General features: G+C 32.3%; 1 long non-coding RNA gene across 2 annotated transcripts in view; it reads right to left on the minus strand.

Annotated features, from left to right (window-relative positions):
* Window positions 1-4966, minus strand: part of LOC128249391 (uncharacterized) — a 172321-nt gene extending 167355 nt beyond the window's left edge. For both annotated transcript variants that reach the window (XR_008265501.1, XR_008265499.1), the window contains exons 1-2: window positions 4907-4966; window positions 4103-4248 (exon numbers count right to left, since the gene is read on the minus strand). This is a non-coding gene — a long non-coding RNA (uncharacterized LOC128249391). The remainder of the gene's footprint in view (window positions 1-4102; window positions 4249-4906) is intronic.
* Window positions 4967-9637: the final 4671 nt, after the last annotated feature.

Raw genomic sequence — 9637 nt, forward strand, 5'->3', positions numbered from 1 at the left:
TATATATATGGTATGAGAAAGAAATACAAGACAGTGTGAGGAGTTCATTATAATGGTGGGTATTAAATATAGCATTAATAAAAGAAAGTGAGAGAAGGTGAGAGGGAGATAAGTGACTGGCTGACAAGCCGGTTGGTCTGCCGGTAAGTCTGTGTGTCCGTTTGTCAGTCTGTCGGTCGAGAAGGCAGCATCGGTAGTGACTGCTGTAGCGAGCACCTCTCTCGCTCTTCCCCCCCCCCTTACACAAAAGCCGATGTTGCCATCATGTCAGCAAGCAAATCAACAGTAGGAAAAGGAGCGCTGATAGTCATGCGCTTTGATTAAACATTACTCAGCTTGGCCGACTTGTACCGACGGCTTTTCCCTCCACCCTCTTACTCTCTGTATCTCCCTGCTATTCTCTTCTTCTCTCATTAACTCTCACACACAAAACACAGCTATACTTATATTCACATATATATATTGATATGCATACACGCATACAATCAATACTGACAACCTATACAGACATACAGAGACACTAGAAATGTAGATATGTAAGATGAAAATGAAATAACATAAAAACAGTCAAAATATACCTCGACTAGACATATAAACGCATATATATATAAATATATGTGCGTATATCAACTAGCTTATGTATCTAGGTGCACGCATATGTGTGTGTGTAACTGATTATATAAATATACAGAAACACACAAATACAAAGCTGGATACACATTAATATACTCACTCATAAGCACACGTACACATGTAAGCAAGTATAACTGTGAATACACCCACAACTGTTAAGCACAGAGACACTCAGACACAGACAAATACTGTTACAAACCTACACGCCGAAGGAGGAGACTAGCTTGGATCATATTCCTTAAACTCCCCCTCCGTCTTATACTCACTCTAACTGCTCCTCGCTCCCGTTTATCACACTCCTTTTCTCAACAATTGCTACTTTCCACTCCATTCATCGCCGTTTGTTTTTTTTTTACGTTTTCTGTGTATTTGTTTTCAGGTTGTTTTTTTTTATGTACTTAATATTTACATCCTTCTGTCATTTCTTCTTTGCTTTATTCAAACACTCCTTGATTTCTCACATATCATTTTTCAGTTTGGCTGCCATTCCTACCTTTTCTCTCGTATTGTCTCCTCCCTTCCTCACCACCCCTGGACTTTCCCACTATTGCATGTAATCTACGTTATTCATTGTCCTTCATTTAGCATTATAGTACGACTGATTCCTGATGTCACTGTACGTATGGTTAACGACACCATGTGTTGTGTCAATGAGCTGGGGTCGCACACAACTGTGTGTATATGTATCTATCCTGCATGAGTTTTCTTTCTGCATGTGGAAGTGTATGTTGCGGCTGTGATTAAGTGAGCATATGGTGTAGATGGATGATTACAGTGTATAGTTTGAGTGTGCACATATATTATCGAAATATACAGTTAGATGTAACCTATGCGGTCGCAATATTATGAGAATTGTGTGTAGATAGGTAGGTAGATAGATAGATAGATACACACATACAGAGCCACGTTATCAAATGGTGTATATCTACTGTTGAATTGCACACATGTGAGCAGAATATCAAATTGATGTGTGAAGATGTCGTAATATGTCGATACAATTAACCGAGTTCATATACGATGTTGAATCATGGATGTTATGTGTAATATCAGGTGTGTCTATGTGATATGTCTATTGTCTGCAAAATGTGTACGACTTTATTATGTTGATGTTTAATTTATCGTGTTCTAAACACATAAAAATTCTTCGTGTTTTTATAGTTAAATGGACTTTATTTTGACATCGGGAGCTTAGGAGGCAGATGGCCTTCCTGAGAGGTCAAAGAACTTATAAACAGAAAAACACTTGCACAATAGATTTGCTATTTGCTCAGAGACATCTCTCATAAACATAACAGATACTGACTTCCAATAAACTAAAGTAGCCTTTCAGATTAAAGGTTGAAATATTTTTATCCGTAAGTGAGGGAAATGGGTAGTTTGACGTGGAATGCCGAAAGGAATTAAACATGTGGTAAATGGTTTGTAAGTGAAAAGGGTGGGACAAACATTCCCTATATATATTGGGAAATTAGAAAGTTATCTCGTGACAGAAGGTAATTTATTACATTCTAAGAAAAGGAGCTTGAGTACTGCCTTTTGAACTTCCAAGAAAGAATCAATTGGAATATCCATTTTGATAATCTATATTTTACGCTGGAGTGAAGAGACGTGAATAATGTTCTAAATGATAAATATGAGAGGAAAATACGAAGGCCTGAGAGAGGATATGGTTTCAAAATATATCAAATGTTTGATTGTAAACATGCTGTGATTGCAAATAATGGAGTTCCTTGTAACTAAATATATAGCGATGTAGAAGAGTCAATCAGAAATATAGTGATGTAGAAGAGTTAATCAAGAATATATAAATTCCATGTTCAAATTGAGGGAGATATATGTTATGATAAACGTGTTACTTCGGCTTTAGTTTGATTCAGTACCTACAGATACCATTGTGGTTACCAAAATTCGTACCAATTTATCTTTTTTCATTGCAGCATAGATTAAATGGATATTTATTTAGCAATGTCCTAGGACATTAGTTATCTGTCAAATCATAAAAGATATCTTTCAGAATAAAATCATCAGTTTAATTTATAGGAACTCTTTAGAACGAGTCTTTGGCAGAACTTAAGAACTCACAGCTTTTATAACATCATTTGTTCTGGCTCATGTTATACTTAGTCTACCTTTAGCAGAGTCTACTTTTTTGCATGCATTTGGGCCAGGTTTCAAGTTTGAAGATATTCTTCCTTTTTCACTCCCAAATGCATGCAAAAAAGTGGACTCTGCTAAAGGCAGACTAAGTATAACATGAGCCAGAACAAATACCACAAAGTATCTTGTCCAGTGTTCTAATGATTCTATCAGTCCATCACCTGAAACTGGTGCTTTACTTATCAACCCCAGAGGAATGAAAGACAAAACTGATCTCAGCAGGATTTGAACTCAGAACACAAGAAACCAAACTAAATAATGTAAAGGCATTTTGTTTAATGCTTTAATGACTACCAAAGTGTTGCTTATAGTGTTAACCATTCAAAATAGCAATTAGATATGTGCATAAAGTATACCAAGTACACAGACACCAAATACTTATATGAAAATAGGTGTACATCCCAAAAGAAAATAAAGGATGGTGCTAGATTAGCTGTCCAGTATATTAAACAAATTACTTCAGTAGGTTACTAACTGCACAAACAAAACCCTCATATTTCCTATAAATGTCCTGGTCAGCAATGAGACTTCTCTCTCTCGCTCTTGTAAAATACATACACCCTCAACATAAAACTGCCAAAGCTACATTACAATAACTAAACTTCCACTTCAAAACCAAAACATTCTACAAGGTTCAAGTGGGACACAATGGAGTATTGCTCCCATGTTTGGGTGTGGGTGGTAATGCTGCTAAAAACCTTTATGGCTAAACAAAATCACAAACATATAACTAAAACACCTAGGGCCTGAAAACATCCTTTCACACAACAACATCTACAACTGCTCGTACTAATACTGCCAAAATCCCAGAATGATGCACAGAATCATAATTCTAAAGCCCCAAAATTCTATAATGACTAATTTTTGACACCACTGACCTACACATCTCCCTTTCCAAATCACAACATGGATTCAGATTACAACACTTAACTTCCCACTACTCACAAATCTAGCTCAAAATACATGATAGCTTTAATATAGAAATTATACAACTCCTCTGCAACATTCACAGTATACATAGTAAAGCAATGCATAAATATACTAAGAGCAATTACAGGCACTAGGTTTGACCAACAGAAAGAAACAATAACAGTTGCATAAAAAAAATACAGATCCATCATGAACTATGCTAATCCTTTACTGACTGTATCCTGGTTTCAGATCTCTCATATTGCAACTATTCAAGTGGAATGTTAACTGGGTCAGTCTGACTGGTTTCAGAGAGGGCTGTGAAGGACATGAACACAGCCCCTTTTCCAGACCTAATCAATAATTAAAAAATAAAATAATCATGTTTCTTGCAGATACTTACTTACTTATCCTATTTATCCTTTCCATTTCAAACTGGAAATCAACAACACAAATCTTCACTGGTCTGAAGTGCCTGCCAAAGTCATAGCACTGCCCTTCTCCTTTGAGTACTTTAAGTTCCCATCCACCCTGCTATATGCAGAGCTACTAACAAATAGTAACAGGTTTATCAGTTTAGATATATATAACATTTAAAACAAGATATAAGCTCATAATTTTTCAATCTGATCCTTAGAGACAAGAGATTTGTGTCAATATTTACATTTATGCTATGTTTCAATCAATTTGATTTCAAATCATCACAAACTGTATTATATATATATATATATATATATATATATATATATATATATATGAATATGACTTGGTGATTAAGAACATTGCAACCTTCAGTTTAGAAATATGGGACTCTTTAGTTTGAATCCAATTTAATACTATGTACACATACAGAACTAAGACATCTGGTGATAATCAGTGATGAAGCCAATTAAAACAATGTAAAATGTAAAGATGAAGTTAATAGACTGAAAAATTATAATCTTATTAAGAACAACTCATTTCAGTCATTTAGACATTTATCATATTACATTAATAATGGTGAAAGTACTAAACAATAGATTCACTAAATGCCCTAATACCAGCAAACCATCTGTAATAATTTCATCAACAGAACCATTTTAACATCTATATTTCCATGTTGGCATGGTTAGCTCATAAATAAATTTATGTAATGTACAAATGCCCCAATACATACTCAATGAACATTTCAAAATTAACAAAGATCTTCAAAATACAATAAACTTACACATTTATCCAAAGTATTTCACCACACAAACCATGCCAACAAGCTAACTTGTTTGCATAGGTTCTTAAATAATAAATACTGAGGTATATATAATCTTTCATGTTACATAGTTAATAAATTATTTACACATTTTCCCCTCCTTCTGCGTGTTAGACTTTGTTTCCTTGTCTACCACATGACAACCCACTACTCTATCTTCTATCTTTTCAATATATACAATACTTCCTACTTTTATTTTATTGCTTGCCAAATGCCAAAGATATAATTTTCAATGCTTGTTATGTCCAATTCGGTAGCTATGTCATATCTCATTGTCAGTTTGCTTGACTGTTTCTCAGATGATTTATAAAACTACTGCCTCTCTTCTTACCATAGTTATCCTTAACTAAATCTTATTTCATTGTGTACAAAAGAGATTTTCTACCAACAATTTTTATAGCAATTTTGTTCCTTTTTTTTCATGTTCTGTAACATTTAACAGAATATCCAATCTAGACAAAGCAAACTAACTCTCCATTACCATGCATTTATAAACACTATGTTTTCTTTTTACTATCTTGAAGAAGTGATGCTGAAGGCTTTTCCTTCTTCTCAGAAATAACTATTATCTTTTTAGTGATAACAAAATTTCTTTCTTGCTCAGTAATACTGACAGATAATCTCTAAGTTCTGTCTGAACTAACATTTTGTTTACAAAACATTCTACTTTATTACATAAGATTAGAAACCACACACTCTTCTGGTAAATGCACAAAAAGACCTTTCAAATACACCTATGAAGAACCAAATTTGAGTTGGTTGATAGGATTCTAGTTTGCTAAAAGAAGGATGTTACATTTGATATTCAACCACTGATGGTCTCTGTTTGTCCCTCATGGAAGTTGTAAATAAGTTTTGTTAGAAGATATATTCACTACTGTATATAAAAGAGGGATATGAACCTGCCTCTTTATAAAAAAATTAATAAACTCATGAGAAGAAAAACATTGGAAACCTACTTGGAAACTGTCTTTTTTTCAGAGATGAGAGGCTTTTCAATGCCAAGTAATTCAACAATGGAAGAAAAGTGTTCAAATTCACCTTTTGAAAAATATTAATAAAGTTCAAATGTGACTTGATTGTCTTTCAACACAACTTGTTAACTACTTTCTTAATTTTACATACCCTGTGTAAAAAAAAAATCTGTTTATAAGTCTGTTTCTTCTTTAGTAACCTATGTAACTAAGCTCTTATTTAACAACTAGTATAATTGTATGATTTCATGTTTGTTAAGGTGAAAGATTTGTTAATATTTTCCTTTTAATTACTTTATGGTAGTATATCATATCCCTTCTCTTCTGTGTGTCGAACACTGAAGGTGAATTAAAAGTCTTAAGTCAGGCTTCACTCAAAAGTTGCAAAAACTTTGATGACATTTATAAGCACTTTTTTTGTAAGAATTGAATAATTGATGAAATGACTTCTCCAAATGTTATATTTGACATCTGTCTCTGTTGTCGTAATCTGATTTGAAGAGTGTTTTTGACCAATAACTGAAAATGTTAATTGATTTTATTAAAATTCAAACAGCCTCCAGTTGTAGTATGTTTATTTTACTAAATATAAGGTTACATGCCACTGATATAGATGTAATAGCAGTCAAATATAGTTGAAGAAATACATCTAGGTAGAAGAAATACATCTAGGTATCATTAGTTCATTAAAGTATTGTTTTTATTTCAGCTAATCTTAATGGGTGAACAAGGAAAGCTGAAAATATAATTTTGGTGTTGTATTTGCTAAGCAAATATTGAAGGTTCAGAACTTATTATACAACTTGTATTTCCAGCAGCTTGGTTTTATAGCCATATCTAAATTAGATGTGTATTTAAACATGTTTTTTGATAGAAAGCAGCATTAGCAAGATATCTACTGTTTTAAAATCTCAATACAACAAAAAAAATTCCACACCATAATCTACTAAAGCAGATGAAGACCAGAACAGAAAGGGAGTGGGGAACAAAAGACAAAGAAAGAGAGCGTGTGGATATATGTAATCCATTACTGTATATTTAAGAAATAGTAGAATTTTCAATAATTAAGAACCTTTACTTTTTAAGAAAGGTCTCTCTCCAGTCAAGTTCTATGTTTTTCTTTCAGTTTTATGTTATTGCAGTTTAAGAGCAGTATGTATTTTAATATATAAATTAGGTTTTGATCCCCTGCAATGTCAGCTTGAGAGAAAACAATAATAATTGCAACGATAAACACCACCTAAAAGTATATGAGAACTTCAAGAGATAAGAATTTGTTCTATCTCACAAAAAGGATTAACATTGTTCTAAACATTATTTTTAAAAAATCTTACTGTCAAATAAACTCTACATTAAATCCATAGTTATCAATACTCTATAATATAGGTATTAGCACAATCAAAAACTGAGCCTTTAGTTTTTATACTTTTGTTTTTTAAATCCAACAAAAATTAAAACAGTTTTAATTGTTTTATTAAATTTAATCTAAGCAAAATCATTAATCATAAGTATTTTGTTTTCAAATTAACTCTACATGAAAGTTGAATATTTAATCCAGCATTAAAGAACATACATGAAACTTTAATAACACTGAAAGTAAGCCCAGTTTTAAAGTTTTACACACATAAAATCTACAGAAATAGTTTAGTGAAAATTTTAACTATCAGAAATCCTGGTGTGATTGCAAAGTAGGAGTATGCATTTGTTAATTGGAAAATACACTGCAGTACTCATGAGCATCTAAGATTCCTCTTTTATAGAAAATGATGATGAGTTTAGGAGGCTACAGTAGTTGTCCACAAAGGCTTCAAAAGTGCTAGACAAAAGTGATGTGCAAACCTGATGATATTTAAAAAGAGTACCATAGTTGCTTGCTGTAGTATCAAGATTTCCCTTTTTAGTATCACTACCCTGACTCAGAAGAATGAACAAAACATTGCATATTAAATAAGGCTACAACGCAAATGTAAAATTAAATATTTCATTAAAAAAATTTCTGCAACTTCATAATTGCTTTTTGTCATTTTTAAATATTAGCTGAAAAGGGATAATAAATCACAGAAAATTGCAAGTCATGGAATCTCTAAAGTGAATTAAAAACGTTGACAAAGTAAGTAAATTAGATTACATATAATTTAGAACATGCAGCATAAGTCATAATTTGAAATTTAACTAGCTAAAATTTATATATATTTTTCTGTCAGCACATGCTTTTAATAAGAGAGAACTTTAACTTCATTTACCTAAAAGTTAAAATTAGTATCATAAACTAATTTCAAAATTATAAATAACTATTTAATAGAAAACTGCAATTAAATTTGTTTTAGCAAAGTAATGTGAAATATTTTCTTCATATTTTGTTTACATTTAATAAGTAGCCTCTAAGATTAGTATTATTGATTCTGGATATTTCAATGATAAATTCAATGCTGTAAAAGTTAAGGTGAATAAGAAATATGAGATTTAATGAATTTATTACTCACCACCTTTATTTTATATTTTCATTTTATTACTGATTAGAAAGAATGTCAGAGGGAAACGTTTGTGGTAGAACCCCTAAACTGACTTGGATACATTTTGTAGATCCCTAATTCAATAATTTTATCTCCACTCATCACCAACAATATTACAACTGGCTGCCTTGACCTTATCTAGCCAGTGAGTTCTGAATGACGCAAAATATGCAATTCTCAATCAAATCTAATAAAAATACAGTTCTTGTCTAGGTTAACAGACACAGATAACAGAATAGAGAAAATATTTAATTTAGTATATATCTAGATATTTGTATATGATGCTATTAGTACACTTGTAATAAGATATTTCAATATCATTATCTATGTTATTGTTCTTTTGACATCCATACTTCTATACAGACAAATTAAAATCTGTTATTCTATCCAATTTATTTGCTATCAAGCATTTCCGTAATTCAGAGTAACTGTATCTCTTCTATTGACTATGAAAGTTAGAATATTGATAAGATATCTATATAGCTTACAGTACTTATTTATGGATCATGCCAAAGAAATATTTTCTTGTTTCATGTGCATCTGGTTGCATATGTATATGAATTCAAGGGAAAGGATATTTCTGAGGTTTACAGCACAGATTGTGCATCTGGCTTCATATTAATGAAGTTTAATCTTAATGTAAAAAATAACAAAACAAAAAACCCATATCCATTTAGTTAAACACATGATTTTGTACATTTAATAGCTGTATACCATAAAAGCACTGAACATGTTATGAACTTACTGACATTTTACTATTCATTTATCAAGTACTTATATTTTATTACATTTTAGCCCCAAAAGTTCAGACAATAACATATAGTTATATGTTGGTTATCAAATCGACAAACATGCTTTCAGCATTGTGAAATGATTTTAGTCATTCTTAATCTTTGGCTAGGTTTTATACATATTTTTTGTGTGTATTCAAGTATACCACAGTACTTTATATATATTATCATCATCGTCGTTTAACGTCCGCTTTCCATGCTAGCATGGGTTGGACGATTTGACTGAGGACTGGTGAAACCAGATGGCTACACCAGGCTCCAATCCGACCCGGCAGTGTTTCCACAGCTGGATGAGCTGGATGCCCTTCCTAACGCCAACCACTCAGAGAGTGTAGTGGGTGCTTTTACGTGTCACCCGCACGAAGGCCAGTCAAGCGGTACTGGAAATGGCCACGCTCATCTCGCTCGCGAAAC

Source organism: Octopus bimaculoides, chromosome 1 (genome assembly GCF_001194135.2).
Source record: "Octopus bimaculoides isolate UCB-OBI-ISO-001 chromosome 1, ASM119413v2, whole genome shotgun sequence".
Lineage (NCBI taxonomy): Eukaryota > Metazoa > Mollusca > Cephalopoda > Octopoda > Octopodidae > Octopus > Octopus bimaculoides.